The 16,797-nt window shown below is 39.5% G+C and overlaps 1 protein-coding gene across 5 annotated transcripts in view; it reads left to right on the top strand.

Annotated features, from left to right (window-relative positions):
* The window catches only part of LOC133980223 (muscleblind-like protein 1), a 71,424-nt gene that overhangs the window by 931 nt on the left and 53,696 nt on the right, over positions 1 to 16,797 (top strand). For 4 of the 5 annotated variants that reach the window (XM_062418879.1, XM_062418877.1, XM_062418880.1 and 1 more), the window contains exon 1: positions 4,964 to 5,031. The exons of the other annotated variant lie outside the window; for it this stretch is intronic. The gene's annotated coding sequence lies outside the window, so the exon portion shown is untranslated. Of the gene's footprint in view, positions 1 to 4,963; positions 5,032 to 16,797 lie in introns of those variants that run through there. 5 annotated transcript variants of the gene reach the window in all.

Below are 16,797 nucleotides of genomic sequence, written 5' to 3' on the forward strand. Positions count from 1 at the left end.
TTCTTTACAGAATTAAAACTATACTAGCTCGGTCCAAGATGCTACAAAATTCCTAAAAGCAAAGCCTGTTTTTTGTTTTGTTTGAGGTACTGTATCTGCAGTGACATAAGTGAAAGCTGATTGGTGGGTAAAAGTGTGGCTCCTCCATTATGGGTCATTCTGTGGTTTAACGGCCACTGAGGCTTGGGACCATATCTGTTGCACCAGAGACACAGACAGGCTGGAAAGCGCGATTGCAGCAGCTTAGGGCAGGGACTCTTAAACTTTATTACCCCAGGACTCAAATGGGAAATTTCAGTTCTCCACTCTGGGATCCCTTTGAGAAATCATTTCTCAACACTGTCATGTGGAGAAACAGTGGAAGGTCAAAATAAGGGCTAAGGAAAAAAAAATAGCTTTGAAATAAAACTTTGTGATTTTTAAATTAAATTCCAGGAGGACATAATTTAAATGTCAGTCATATATAGTGATCCCTGAGTTATATTATCTCAGAACACAACTTTTAAATGTCTCAGAGGAGCTTTGAGATTGTTTTACTGGTATATCTTTTGCACCTTTTGACAGAGTGTCTTATGTGGACGTGGAAAGCTGTTATGCTGAGCACTGTAACAGACTATGCAAAGAGCTTTGTGGCTTGGGACATGAAATGCAAAAAAGCCATAATGCAGATAAGACAAAATAAATAATCTTTTGAATATTCAGTTTGCTTCCATTTAGCACAGACAGTGCATGGTTTCTTTCTGCTCTTGCACTGCATAAATCCACCTGTCAAAACTCAAAATGGAGAGGCTCCTCTTTTTCATTATGGCTCCTTTCATTAAGAGCACCCCCCTTCACTATCTGTGTTGTCGCCTGATAGAATTATCCACCAGACACCTATGTGACAGTAGCATCTATATCTCTGCCTCCACTCTGTAATAATTCAGTGTTGGTGCTCTGGAGACTCAAAGCTGCCTGATAAAAGTGAATGTGTGTGTGTGGACATGTATGTGTGTGTATAGTCATCTGGGTGTATAACGTTGCTTGAAAGCATGTGTGTTTTATTAAGCTCCAGATGAAGCAGGAAAAAAGCTGAGAGAAGTATGTCTGTCTTATAAATTCTGTTATTCTGTTATAAATTAAAGAAAAAAAAGGGAAGATATGGTTGTTGGTTTTTAATGCAGACTCTTAACTTTGAACTGAATAACAGTGGTCATACCAGACCATCAGTGGTTAGTTTCAGAGTTTAGGAGGGATTCGAACAATGGTCATTCAGACACTCCATGCTGGTCTGTTATAGAGCTTTGTGTTGACAGATTTCCAGATTTTCAATCCTTGTATTGGTGAGGTCACATCTTGGGGCTTCAGAATGTGTTGCTACTAGTACTCAGGGCTGTTCAGTGAGGAGAAAGACACGGGTGCTACAAGGCCATGCAGTTTTAACAGAATAAAATAGCTTCTGCTGTTTGAAGATGATCCATTCAGTGATTTAACCTTGGATACTCAACAATAGAGCAGCAGTCTGTTATGAATGTTGAAAACCTCATAGAGTCACACTGGGTTGCCTAGCTGGATTTTCCATTTGGTAAGAGCCCTGCGTTTCTCCAGAAGATATTCTTTTGCTGTCAGTCCAGCTCTGGCTTCACATAGTAGCATGGATCAAAGGTGATATATGGATCCAGATCTCCTTGTCCAACTTCAGCTCCTCCTCTCTCTTTTCCTTTTCCTCATTTTTTCCCCTCATTCCTAGCTTTAATGATGTGGAACACAAGGGTTGGACATGTTCATGGAGCTATAGCCCCTTTTTGATGTGATAAAAATGAACCAGGATGTTAGGGCTTGTTGGCACTGGCCAGTGGGGGAAAGTACATTTACTCAAGTGAATGTTAAAGTCCGTGTAAAGTAAGAATAAATATTTGTTCTGAGTTTGACATACCACAGAAAAGTGTGTTGTTAACCACCCTGTCAAATTTGTATGATTAAAAAAATCGGCAAATATATTAAATTAAGCTTCAAAGTTGTGTAAAAATCAGCCTCTTTCTCTGCTCCCAAACGCTGTTGGAGTGCCCGCTGAGTTCGCTGAAACCCCTCCCCCTACCAAGTGTCACCTTTCAATCAACGTCACCACCTCTACCAGAAACATGGACGCTACTTCTGAGAGCTTTCTGCCGCTAGCTCAGCTGCTAGCTCGGTGGCTAACTCGGCTAACTGTAGACTGTAGTAGTACTAGTGTTAGATATTAACAATAACTCGCCACTAGGCAGGTTAACCACTGAGGAGAGCGGACTCTCTGTCTTATATTGTAGGGGAGGGACCAAGGTCATGCAGGCACGCCAGTATGTCACAGAGTAGCCTTTTTTTGCAGGCTCAGAAAATCTGGAAAAATGAGAGGGTGAGAAACAGTTTAAGGCTCTATCCACAATTCAGTACTGCATAGTTATCAGCCTTTTCACATGTTTTCTGTAACCATTTTCCAACATGTGTTTAGAAGTAAATCAATGAATTGACTTTACACAGACTTTAATTCTGTACTGTTCTGAAATTCTGACGATTTCAGAACCCAAACCTTAACCCATTACAATTTATGCTACTTTGCTTTGTTTTTGTAGGAAAAACAAAGATTCTCAAGCTAATAATAGTCATATAAAAATTATGTATTGCTCTACATTAAATTACCCAACAGTGTATACATGTTTAAGCTTTATAAAGCTAATAAGACACAAACATGACTCAGTATGAATGGGAATGTTGCTATCTATCTGTTCGATGTGTAAATGAGCAACTGTTCCCTTAAATCATTTATAATAACACATTTATAAAGTGACACATATGTAAATGTTGTGCTTAGTTTCTTGAGCTGCCCCGAAGTGGCCAGAAAAGAAATGCTGTTTTAAGTGAAATCTTAAAATGCTAGACCTACAGTGATGATGGATAATACATGCTTTGAATGCTTCTTGCCAGCACATTGCTCATTACAAGGGCAATGTGGCAAAGCAGTTGACCTACTGAAGTGATCATAAGCAGGGCTCCGAATGTGTGTTTGACATCTGAAAAAAAATAAATAAAAAAAATACATTTTTCCTTACAGAGGATAACACAGACATACTGTACATACAAATGGTTTTCCAGAGAAAAGCACCATCTCATCCTATATTTTTAAAATCAATCTGTATTCTAAATGATCATAACACAACATGTACATGCTTCAACAACACTAACTCCCATTCCCATTTCTGCGTAATCCTGGAGGACAACTGCAGGGCCTTTTTTGGGCACAGGACAGTGACTTGCCAACTCTAAAATCGAAATTCCATATTACCAGTGTCTGTAGTGTGTTGCTTTGACTCTATGAGCGAATTGATAAATATTTACAGAAGCAAAAGCTAAACATTAACACTTAGAGAAGCACAGACATCCATCATAGGTGATTTTGAGGGCAGGCTGCAGGCTGCAGCTCAATCAACACCCCTACACACTATACACACACTATACACACACTATACACACACACACACACACACACACACACACACACACACACACACACACAGACACACACACACACACACACACAGACACACACACACACACACACACACACAAGCCAATACAGTGATAGATTCCAAACACCCTGATATATTGCAGGCACAAGTCAGTGATGTTGCTCTGAGTCACTCGGTAACACCCACCTGACACATACACACACCTCCACAAACACACACATGCATGCTCACACATGCACATACACACATGCACTTGACGTAGTGTTTGATGGAGTTAGACACCATGGCAACAGAGCTGTGACTCTGGCTGTCCTGTGAGTGGACTAAAGCTGTGGAGGAGGGAGGAGAAAGCTACAATATAGCGATGCTACTCAAGTGCAGCTATTATTATTCTCAATCTCTCTTTCTCTCTATTCTCTGCTTTTCTCTCTTCACCACAGCTGCTTTATTTGCATGGTGTGTTTCTCTTTTTTTTCACAGTATAAAACTCAAACAGGGTAAGTAGAGGAGGTAGAGGAGAGGTCAGCAAGCATGTATTTGTAAAGCTATCAACTTTGCAAAACCTGACACATCATCAGAGGGAATTGCGCTGATTCTCACAGCTGCAACCAGACAGCATACCGGATGGCCTCTTATTTGTTGACATATTATTTTTATCTCCCTGATCGCTCTCCTTGTGCTCCCACTCGCTGCATTTCCTGCCTTCAATCATAGACCAAAAATCAATTAACTCTTCCTCTCATTATTTCTATTGTTTAACCCCCACACATACCCCACCCCTTTATTTGCAGTTTACTTGCCATTTTTCCTCTCTCTGTTTTCCAGTCAGTCATGTTTCTAAAGCCCAGATAAGGCGAGTGGAGGGAGGGAGAGAAGGGGGCGTGCAGGTGGACAGGTCTCACAAACAGCATCTGTATGAGATTTACTGCCTGCAGTTACAGATGGTGGGGAGACAGGGAGGAAGAAAAGTGGGGGAGAGGGAGGTGTTGGAACAGTGCAGGTGAAATGCATTTTTGGTCAATGGTAGCATTTTCATGGTCTGATTGTCAGTATTTGTTAACACACACACATGCACGCACTCACACACACACACACACACACTATAACGCAGTGTGAAATTGTCATGGCTGTTGACAGTAGAAGTTTGTCTGAGTTAAGTTCTCCTTTCCTCTCCTCCCTCTTTTGCATACGATCCAAGCACGAGCTGTGAAAGGTGAACTTGCAGCCTGCTGTGGATAAATTATGTGTGACATGTTTAGCTGTGCAGCCTTATATGGAGACGGGTGTATCTGAATACAGTAGGGCTCTGCCAAGAGGGAAGGAGGGAGAGAGAGAGCAAGGCAGTGAAGGACAGGGAGGGAGGAAGAGGAGAAGAAGGAGGAGGAGGAGGAAGGAAAAGAGGCAGGGGAGGGAGAAAGAGAAGGAAAAAGGAGGGAGGAGGGGGCAGTGACGGAGGGAGTGAAAGAGAGGAGTGCCGCGAAGCAAGCATGAGGTTTTCACTTTCCATTCTCCCCTCAGCAGCAGTCAGATGAGTCCTTGCAGAGACACAGTAAGTCTTTGCTGTTTACTCTGTATGTATGTGTGTCTGCATGAGTTGTGTGTACATGTGTTACTTTGTGTTTGTTGAGACACTAGTGAGCTTACATTTTCTGCCATATCGCTTTTCGAATTATCATTCACCATCTGGATATTGAGTATGGTGTGTTCATGTGTGTGTTTGTATAAGTAATTTATATGTCTGTTTGTGTGTGTGTGTGTGTGTGTGTGTGTGTGTGTGTACATATGCAAATGGCCACCGTGCTTCACTGCTAATGTGTGGTTGTTTGAGGTGGGACAGTTTTAATGTGGAAAAGAGCTGAGCAGACAAAAGAATGGGTAACGTTAGTGTTTAATGTTCCGCAGAGTAGTTAGCACTCACACATTCACGCACGAAGACACACTGACACACACTTTTTTTTCTGGCAGACTTCGCTCTGTCTCTCTCAGTTTCTCACATGCTCTCCTCCTTCAGCTGGACTACACTGAATTCCCTGTTGTGTGACTCCTACTGTTAACACTAAACCTAAAATGTGCACTCACATATATGGATGAATGAAACACACACACACACACACACACACACACACACACACACACACACACACACTCTCAGACATACACTTACTCATACGAACAGCTCTACACTCCCCCCTGTATAATGACAGGACTACTGTTTACACTACAGCTGCCCTCAGGAAATGATTAAACTCTGGCGTTACCCAGGCCATCTGCACCAGCCTGACACACAAGCGCAAATTCAGGCATACGCACAAAATAAATCATCACTGCCTTTGCATGCTGCTAAAAAAAGTGAACAATTTGGTTAAAGCAGCTTGATAATCTTTAGTAAAGATTGTGTATGCAATACTTGCAATAATTAAGTGATGTATATGCTGTTGTATTTCCCTGATAGTTTCTGAATGTTGATGGTTTTAGTTGTCAGTAGAGTGTGGGGCAACTACATGATAGAATTACAAAAGGCTATGTTCAATACAGCACCATTTAAAGGGAAATAATATAATAAACAATAATAAAACAGAAACAGAATTTTTGATGTTGGATATAAGCAGGACTTAACTTTTGTTTGCTTTGCATTAAAAGTTAAATCACTGGAATAGGTTGAGTGTGGTCTAGAATACACTAGCTTTGGTGTCTCAACATTTTCCAATTAATCTTCTAAACATGTACCGCTCATTTGCCACATTTCCATAGAGTTTGGACATCTGCACTGTGCTGTAACTGTGATCGCAGTCTATGATGCAAATTTTCCATATTGCATCCATCATTCTCTCATTCACCTGTCTGCTTACATGCCTTGGTAAGGTTTGCCAAAAGGTGTCACTTTACTTTGATGACTTGTTGTGGGTGCTATGCCTGCAGTTCCGTCTAATAAGCTCAGTGTTACTCCATTTACTAGTTTATGATTTACATCAATAGTACCTTAAGTTGCAGACTTCATTGCAGCTCCAGGAGCACGACTGAGAGCTGTTATGTTGGTTCCTTTTCTTCCTACCTCCATCTGCCAGAAGTGAAAGTAAGATCCTAAATTTTGAAGTAGAAGCAGTCAAGCTGGCTGATTGTTGATGGAAATATTTATGGAAGGGCAAACACAGATTCTTTCTAACAACAGTTATTACTGCAGTTTGAGCTCTTATGTCATTATTCACCAAATTGATCCTGACATGGACACCATGTCCATCTATATTTCCTCTCTTCTTTCACATACATGCCCTCTTCTCACCCACTAATCTGAACACCTCTAGCTATTCAGGTTCATCATCCTTCTCTGTCATTGTCTCTCTGCATCTTTCTATTTTTTATTTTATTTTTATGGCTCACTGTGTCTCTCTTTTGTCTGACTCTTGGTGGGTTGAAAGGCTTTGCTGCAGATCAGAACGGGCAGATCTACACAGTCATTAGAGTATAGAACAGCGAGAGCACAGAGGCACTCATACATGCTGAATTTCACAGCGCACACATCCCGACTAAACAACTGTGTGTATGTGGGACTCTAATGGAGAGGGAGTGCGAGAATGCATATTTACCTGGTTTTGACTGTTTTGATTAAAAAAAAGAATTATGTTTTCCCTCCCCCACCTTCTCTTTCCATCCTTCTACTAATCTGTCCTTTAGAAGTGATGTCATCTCCCTGCTGTCCTGAGCAGGCACAGGGCAGTCTGTTGCATGCAGATGAGTAGTGTGTTTGTGTGTGTGTATGTGTGTGTGTGTGTGTGTGTGTGTGTGTGTGTGTGTGAGAGAGAGAGGGATAGAGAGGGAATGAAGTGTATGTGCATAATGACATGAGCATGTATCCACTCTGATTTACATTATTCAATTATCAAGTGAGAAAATAGGCAAAAGCTCTGATCAAGGTGAAAGCAAGAGAAGGTGACTGGATATGACTTTGAGCCCCATGCTTCAATGCAGATAGTCAGTCATTCAGACAAATGGTTGGGGTAGTCCTACGAGACCACTTGGTGAGTGGCAAAATCACAGTGAGTCAGTCAGTGGTGTATGATTGCTGTTTTCCCTGCAGTCTGAAAAGCTGTCACTGGACTAATGCACACTAGTGGAAGATGTAATCTATAGTAAATACAGTTGGCTCCATGGAGGAGCCCTCTGTGATTTCCACAGATTAAGGTGTCAAATTGAATCACTGGTCATAGACAGCTGAAGAGTACAGATTATCCGTCGTTTAGCCAAGGGACTCCCTAAAAACTTGGTATTTCACCCAGGATGGTGCCTCATGTCCTGCATCACACAGAGTTTTTGTGCCTGATGCGCGTTCTCGTCGGCTGGCATTGGGTCACCTCATCACTTCTTGGACAAGCATAACTTTAACCTGAACAGTTGTTTATCAATCTAATCTTTGCCTAAACCACACGATTAAACCTGTAGGACCTGCAAATGAAGCTTGTAACTTGTAACTTCAAACACAGATGATTTTTAATTTTTTTTCGTGATCATTGATTCACTAACATAGATACACTTTTAATAGATTTTTGCTCCTCGTATTGCTAGCACAGCTGCAATGGCTACTAGACTTCCCTGCAGATTTTTAAATAGCTATTATCTGATTGTTGAGGAATTTTCAAATTGAAATAATAATAATAATAATGATACTGAAAAATATGTACAACTAAAAATCACAGACCTGTTACATTTACTTAGACCAGACACCGTTCTCACTTACCTACTTCTTCCATTGCCAGCAGTAAGTTACCTCTAGGTCTCAGTTTATCTATTTGGGGGTCCTTAGCATGGAAAAGTAAGGGAACTCCTCACCAAACTACATTTCAGCTGGTGCAATCACTGGTGGCAGTGCATGCTGCAACTCCTTCATTCTCACAATTTAAATTTTTAGTGTTTATCAAAACATGTCATTAAAAGTAACTGAGGACCCTATCTTGCATAAAGATGCTCAGCCACACAATGATTACTTCCATATGTACTAATGCGAGACTAAATATATACATTTTACTTTATTAGAATATTGGGTATACCTTCATATATGACATACATTTGCACAAATAACATACAGTATCTCATATTAAATGTGTGTTTTATTCAGTGTAGTTTGTCTGATACCCCCCACCCCTTCGTTCCAACCCCCGTATGAAGATTTCTCTTGGTGTGTGTGTGTAAACACGTACATGTTTCTCTCATACAACTGCAGTATTTTACACAATTTACATCTGTGAGAGACAAAACAAAAAATACAATCTATTCATTGAATAAAACATGTGAAGAAAAAAGGCAGGTGGAATGTCTGCATACATAAAGGTGAATTTATATTGTCAAAGGCTTTCTGTCTTTTATTTGGCACAATGTTTGGTTAAGGTCAAAAAAGAAGACCACAACTTAAGTATCAGTTCAATGTAATCCATGATGTAATTATAACGCTTTCTTGCTGTGCATTTCTCAGTCATGGTCACTCTTGTGGTCCAGTTCTTTCTTATCACTTCCAATTTTGCAACTTTAATCAACTCCTATTTCAGTATTCTACAACTTCCGTGGTTGCATATTTAAAAAATTATAACTGCATTATATTATTTTCTTTGCTTGTTCTTAAAATGTGGAATGGAGCACGGCCTGCTGGTAAAGGGAGAAAAACGGCTCGTCCAATGAATGAACAGTTTGCAAAATCGGGTCAAGTCCAATTCACAAATGTAGACAGCATATTCCTGGCGATTTTCAAGTCGCAGTTCAACATCTACTGCAGCAGATATTTTTTCTGGAAGTGAGCACTATATAACTGCGACTTAAAAATCTCCAGTAATATGCTGTGTATTATATATAGTATATTTGTGAATTTGTGAAAAATCTGCTGACGGAAGCGCAACACAGCTGGAGCTGTTCTGTAAGGAAACCAGTTAAATTGGAAACCAGTTGTCACATAACACCGGGGCCGGTGAAAAAATTCCCGGTGGATTTCAAGGCCTCACTCCACCGCTGGCAATAGCCGACTACTTTTGTTTTGACATGGCAGCGGTATCTGCAAGTACGTGTCACGTGACGGTCCGTTGATGCAAGGATAATTGTCTCGTCGGCTATTTTCACTTCACAATGAAACAAAACTTAAAAAAAAAAAAAACAGAGGACATGACCTTGGTGTCCTCAATGGTAGCTACGGCCATGCTAGGTGGTTTTCAGGGAGTCCTGTCTAGCCAAATTCTGCTCTGATGATAAGTCAGGGATTCTGCACTTCGTGTGTGTGGTTGTGATTAACTGACATTCACACCTTTGGTATGTCCTGATCCGAAATACCAGACTACGGAATGCCAAAAATTCACAGAAGGCCAATTCATTAGCATTAATAACATCTGAGTTAAATAATCTATAAACTATTCCTTTATTGTTTTATTTATTATTATATTTGTGTATGATTATTTTGTATTTTAATAACTGTACAGCACTTTGGTTCAACTGAGGTTGTTTTTAAATGTGCTTTATAAATAAAGCTTGACTTGACTTGACTTGACGTGACACAAATTCTGCTATTAAGATTTTTAGCCATTCAGTTTAATCAGTGATCATCTTTTTTTTTAAAAAAGGTTTTGTCTGGCATAGACACCTTTAGAGAGGGGTGTGTGACATGCAGCAAAGGACTTCCGGCAGGGATTCGAACCAGGGTTGGCTGTATATGTGGCATGCGCTCTAACCACTTGACCACCTGCGCGCCATCAGTGCTCATCTTGTTGTTACTCAGCTGTCACCTTTCAAGGATTTTCCCTGGCTCAAGTTTGTCATGAATCTCTCTCTGTCTTTGTATGCTAGTGTTCCTGTCTGAAACCTGTCCCTTTTACTCTGCATCATGTAATTACATGATAAATATCCCCATTTTGTCTATCCCAGGCCATGCCACCTCTACCTCCCATCTGTCTACCTGTTTGTCTAGATCTGTTAACTGTATATCTGCATGTATGAGCAAAGGAGAGACGGTGAAAAAAAGCAAAGACTGTGTATGTGTCTAATAAAGGCCCTGTGCTTGAAATGCCACATGCAGAGATGGTAAATGTACACAAGCTTATTTCTAGGTGGGCAGACTACTTTTTCACTGGCATCCGTCTTCTTCCTTTCCACCTATTGCATCTATATCCCTGGGATGTCTCCTCTCCATCAATCAGTCTGTTTCTCACCCTGTCCGTCTGTCTTTCCATCTCATTTTCTCAGTTTTCCAATCTTTCTCCATCTACCCTCCCACCCACACTCTCACACACATATATATTCTCATACACACCTCTTCCATTGCTATTCCTGAGAGGAGCAGACTGGTCTGGCAGTGGCTTGGTTTATGTCCATGAACTCAGTGACACTTTTTTTGCCGCTGCATTACACCACACTGGCACTACCACAGCCAAAAACAAGCAAGATGCATGTCTTTTATGCACAATACATGCACTCACAAACAAATAGGTAACCATGTATTTAAATGTTTATTATCTCACATCCTTATCCGTGTGGGTGTCTACTTTCGCATCACCCCCTGTCTCTTTGTGCATGTCAGGCTGTTTAAACACTTGTGCTGATATCACAGTGCAGACGACAGCTTGCACACGTGCCACTTGACTGCCCTCATCGTCTCCCCCCACCTCTGTTTGTCTTACAGCTGAAGGAGGGAGTCATAGATTGTGTATGTGTCTCTGTGTGTGTGTGTGTGTGTGTGTGTGTGTGTGTGTGTGTGAGAGAGAGAGGGAGAGAGAGACAGAGCAAGCACATGAGAGAGATAGTTGATGTTGTTCATATGCATACATATTACTCATATGCCTGTGTCCTGAATATCAATGCACCGGCTGACCTTCCATTCATCTCTACAGCTGTGTATCCTTTGCAGATGATGCAGATCTGCTGTGTCATGGTTTGTAGTCAATACTAATGTGTGTATGTGTGTGTAAGATTACCCTGATGGTAGAATCTGTGGAAGCATCATCGTAATGGAGTATCATTTCAGAATGACCAGCACTCAACCGGAAACTGTTGGATCAAATCTTAAGCTTGCTGGGGTGGGACATATTTCGCACGTGAGCCATATTAACACAGTTGTCCCCTCAGCAAGGTATTTGAGTCATTACAGTTGGGTCACATAAATGTCCCATCACTTTGTTTTCCTCAAGCTGTGTACATGGAGAAAAAAAAAAGTTTTCTCCAGATTTTAACTGTGCATTAAACTGGCCACAAAGTGAAATAATATTTTACATGGCAAGAAACCCCAGGTAGTAGAGCTTAACGGTTCAAGTCTCAATCGCATTGTGCTTGTTTTGGCTAACAGAGAGGGCTGCTTGTTAAAGCAGCTTCAAATCACCCTTCTACTAACTACTCACTCGTGCTAGTTTTAGAAAAACTCCTGTGGAAAACTCGCCACAAATTACTAAGTATCGTAAATCCACAACATCCCCATGGATGTCTTTTCAAGCTACAGTAGGTAAGTTACAATCATTTGAGATACTAGCTAGTGATGTTATAATGTCACAATTTATTATATAAAAAGATGATCTACTCTATAAGGTTTTAAATATGTTTTGGTTGCTAATGTTAACTATAGAGACCATGGATGTATAAACAGAACTGGATACAGTGTTGAAGGTGGGGCACCAGTCATTCCTATGAATGCTGCTTCGTGGCGCAGGGAGGCAAAAATTGTTCCTTCGTGTTCTTCCTCTATGGGAAACAGTCTTTTTTGGGCCCAATAACACCACATGATGTTGTAATTACATGCTTTGGCTGCTATGTCAAATTGGCTTTAGTGCTCAGTGCTGTTCCTGTATCAAGTTCTCTTTATACATCCATGATGTAGTCAAAGTTAGTTAGCTAGGTTTGCTAGTTACTGTCATTACATGTCAAAAGACGTTCACATGTTAACATCCAGTGGATGGGCTATTTTGAAAATATGATTTTATATTTAATGAATGTACAATTAATTATTAAGAATATGATTTGCTGATTGAAGTTTTAATGTAGATTGCAATTTTAATGGTTTGGTTTTACAAAAAAAAGTGTGACAATGTATTTTAACATTTTCATGGATTAGCATAATGCTTTCTGTGGAGAGGAAGGTGAGAAGGAAGAATGGATAAGAAGATATAAGAAGAAGGGTAACTATATAATTAAAGAGCCTGACAATTTATTATTCCAAACAATGTTCTTGAGATAAGATGCAAAATGAGGTAAGCAATGGGGATCTGTTTAATGTGTACTATTTATTATTAAAGATTGGAGAGGAAGATGGGAGTGAAAAGCAAAACTAAAGGGGATTGAAAATAATTAAGTGAGGAAAGTAAAGGAAAAGAAGAAAGAGAAATAAGACATGAAGAAAAGAAGAGGAGAAAAACTGGAGAAGAAAAAGTTGAGAGGAACAAGAGTGACACAAGAAGAATGAAGAAGAGCAGACAGAGGAGGTACAAAGGCTCTTTCCAAGACACGGAAATACCATTTTAATGACAACATGATGAGAAAATTTCCATTTAAACGCCCAGCTTTATAAGCCAAAGTTTACATGTGCTTGGACAAAACATGACACCATAGTGAGTAACAGCTTAGCACTATGGACACCTATTTTGGTAACACATGACCATGACCAGGTTGAGATGTTGTCCCTGTCCATTGATGTGTCCAATCATGGTCAAGTAAAGCTGCTGCCAATAGTAGTCAGATATTGTAAGACATATGATGGCAGCACATCTGTGGAAACAAAACTGCTTGATTTTGTTGAATTGAAAGGAGGAGCAATAGAGGAAATGGTACTGGTTGTCATCCAAAAATTTAACCTGGAAAACATAGTCGTGGCATTCTCTGCCGACAACTAAAATACCAAATTTGGAAAACTGAATAGGCTGAGGAGGATCAATGGATACCAAACTTAAAAATGCTCTGCAGCGGGAGGTGGCTTACATTGTCCTGCCCACATCATTTACAACATAACCAGAACAGCTTTGGATATAAGTCCCCTTGATGTTGTGTACCTGTTCACAAGGATATTTTCTTATATTCACTGTCAGAGTTGCAAGACTGAAGAGCTTTTATGAGTTTGTTGGCCAGGAGTACTGTAACATTTTAGGACACAGCAATGTTTGCTGGCTGTCCATGCTCCCTGCTCTAGAAAGAGTGCGGAAAATGTATGTGCCATAGAAATCCTTTTTTCTTTTTGAAGACAAATGCCTTATTGTCCTGCGAACAATGTTCGAAGATCCACTGACTGAACTTTGGCAGGCCTTTAACCACTGGAAACCTTACCGTATTCAATGACTAGATCAAGACGTTTGAAAGCCAGGACCACTGTACTGTGGATTCAACTGTAATATTGAGAAATTTTCAGGCTAAATTGGGACTGCAAGACGTGATGACTTCATTCAGTTTTGGTCAGAGGACGCTAGAGGAAAATGGAGGAATGTCTAAAGAGAACTTTCTTAAAACATCCCTATCATTCTTCACTATGTGAAATACTCTCAAGCATGAGAAAACCACACAGATAATCTAAAAGATTTACATTGTCTCCTTTTAAAAAGGCAACCTCAGCGTAAAGAGATCCAGAAGGAAGCAGCCACACTGCAAGAGAAATGCCCCAATGTGACCATAAATGAGGATGCATTGTTTGACGAGGTTACTGGCCTGCAAGAGTTCCTAAAGGGGGGGATAACTGGAAGAATGGAAAACATCTGAGAAACCGCTTAGTCAGAGATGGAGCACAGTGGTTACCTACTTCAAGAAGAATGACATCCCACATACTAACCTGGCTAGATTAGTGTCTGTTGTCATGGGGTTAGCAAGAAATAATGCACCAGTTGAGACAGTGTTCTCCCAAATGAATGATATATGGACAGCAGCAACACGATTAGCTGTTCCTACTATCAAGGCCATGCTTATTGTGAAGACAAACTATAACCTCCCCTGACAGGAGTTCATGGAAGTATAGTATATATTTACCAATCTCATCATTATATTATTTCTTTAGTATGTTGCTAAAAACTTCACATTAACAATTGTCTCTGTTTTTTTTAATTTTTTTTTTTAATTTAAGCTCATGTTCTCTTCTGCTCTTGTTCTACCCAGACTATCAGGACCACTGAATGGCTGTTCAGATCAGACAGTTCTCTCTTGTCTGTAGTGTTTCTGTTATATAGTTTTTCTCTGTCTATCACAGTGTGCCTGTTAGTATTGTCTGTCATAGTGTGCCTTTTAGTGTGTCAGTCTGGTTGTGTTGCTTGTCTGTCTGAATGGTCTTGTCTGTATAATTAAATTCACTGTATTGAACCATTGTAGTATGACCGTTTTCTTTATTTTGTATTCCATACAGTAGTTTATCATAGTACCATGGTACTGTAAACTATGATTTTCTGACATGGTTTACAAAGTTACTTAGTATCCAATTTTATCAGTCAGCCTGCACCATAGTTAATTACAGTACCACAGTTACCATGGTCAAAATACATAACACTGGAATTGTCCACCATTTTAATTTCATCGGTAAGAACATTGAATATTTTAATAATATAATGACCACTAAACTGGGAATGTGCCTGGTTTTCATTAGCACCCATTATTTACTGTCATGTGATTTAATTTTTTCTTAATTAGCCATTTCTATATCATAAATTATGATGTCATGTCACTCTTAAACCTGTATGTAAAGAAATACATCTACAGTCATGCTAGTGGCTTTGTGGGGCTGTACTAATGAACAACGGCTTCAAGGTAAATGCTACAACAGCATGCTAACATGCTTTCAATAGCAATGTTAACATGCTGATGTTTAGCAGGTTTGATGCTTACTATCTTAATCGACTATATTAGCATGCTAACAGTAATATTTTGGGCATAGACCAAAGTCTTCCCATTTCAACTGACTAAACTGGGTATTTTTAGTGATACATTGGGGCATTTGCAGCTTTTCTCCAGTGACAAAACCAGGTATTTTACCCTTAATTAACCCATTTAACCCTAACACTAACCAAATAGTTATTGTGCCTAAACCTAGCCAGATCTTAATCAAAGAGTTGTCATGACATAAAACATAATTATTGAAAATGACACACAAGTGGCTTAAAATGCATTTTACAAAACAGCTGCAAACAGCGTTTTTTCAATGTCATAAAAAGTTTAGAGGATGAAAGTATTGCTCTCTCGTCTAGGTAGGCTAGGTCTGTGTAGCTTTTGTAATTCAGTCTTTACAACTCCAGTATTTTATTTTCATCTACATTAATCATGTAGTCAGTCCTGCTGCTAGTCTATAGTGAGGAAAGATATGGACTGAAAGTAATTTTTAAGTCACATCCACAGCCCTGGAGAATGTTAAATTAACGTTAGCTTACCTTTGTATAATTGTTGGTGGGCTGGACTGTCTGTTTTTGTAGTCTTTACTATCTGTTTTGTTGCTGTCTTTTTACCTAATTTCCAGACGGATTGTAGATGAACTGAGTTCATAAATCTGCTGTAAACTGGTGAAGTTAGGTAACTTAACTGGTAGAGACAAAGCATCACTGAAATGCAAGATGCTGCTTATTGTGCAACAGGTCAAGCAGCTGAAACAACTTCTGAGGAAGAGATAGTTTACAGTTATACAATAAAATTGTTTTGTGACAAAAATTTAGATTTTTGCTTCATCTTTGTTTTTGTTTTCAAAGATTTACTTTTCATTTAGTTTTAGTCTACTGTAGTTTTCACCACAGAAAAAAAGATTGTCAACAGATATTTGTATGCTCTAGTTTTCATCCATAACATTCACATTACACAGGGCTGAAATCAGGCTATGACACACTTGTACTGTTTTTAATGTGTAACTTAAACTTAAACATTCGTAGAAACAGTAGGAAGTAACTCCATGAAATATATATATATATATGTATATATATATATATGTATATATATATATATATATATATATATATATATATATTTTTTTTTTTTTTTTTTTTTTTTTTACATGAAGCTCTTCAGATATGTACCATAGTGTTATGATAATTTCTATATCACTCTCAAGGAAGGAGACTGGATTCAGAATAGTAGAACATAAGTTGAATTTATTAGCTTGTACAAGCGGAGCGTTTTACAAATGCAACAACAACGGTTACAGGCGAAAAGGCTCCCAGAGGAGCGTTGTCAGAAAGGTTTTATACTGTTCTTTACTTGCGTTGTTCAGCCCCCTCCCATAGCAGGCAGGTCTATTCCATAGATAGTCATAACAGTTACTCAACACCTTAGCAGTCTTATTCCATAGATAGCATCATAACGGTTCTTCAGTTCCCTTTTTGAGTAAACATGCAGAAGTTCCACTCGTTGACCC

Source organism: Scomber scombrus, chromosome 5 (genome assembly GCF_963691925.1).
Source record: "Scomber scombrus chromosome 5, fScoSco1.1, whole genome shotgun sequence".
Lineage (NCBI taxonomy): Eukaryota > Metazoa > Chordata > Actinopteri > Scombriformes > Scombridae > Scomber > Scomber scombrus.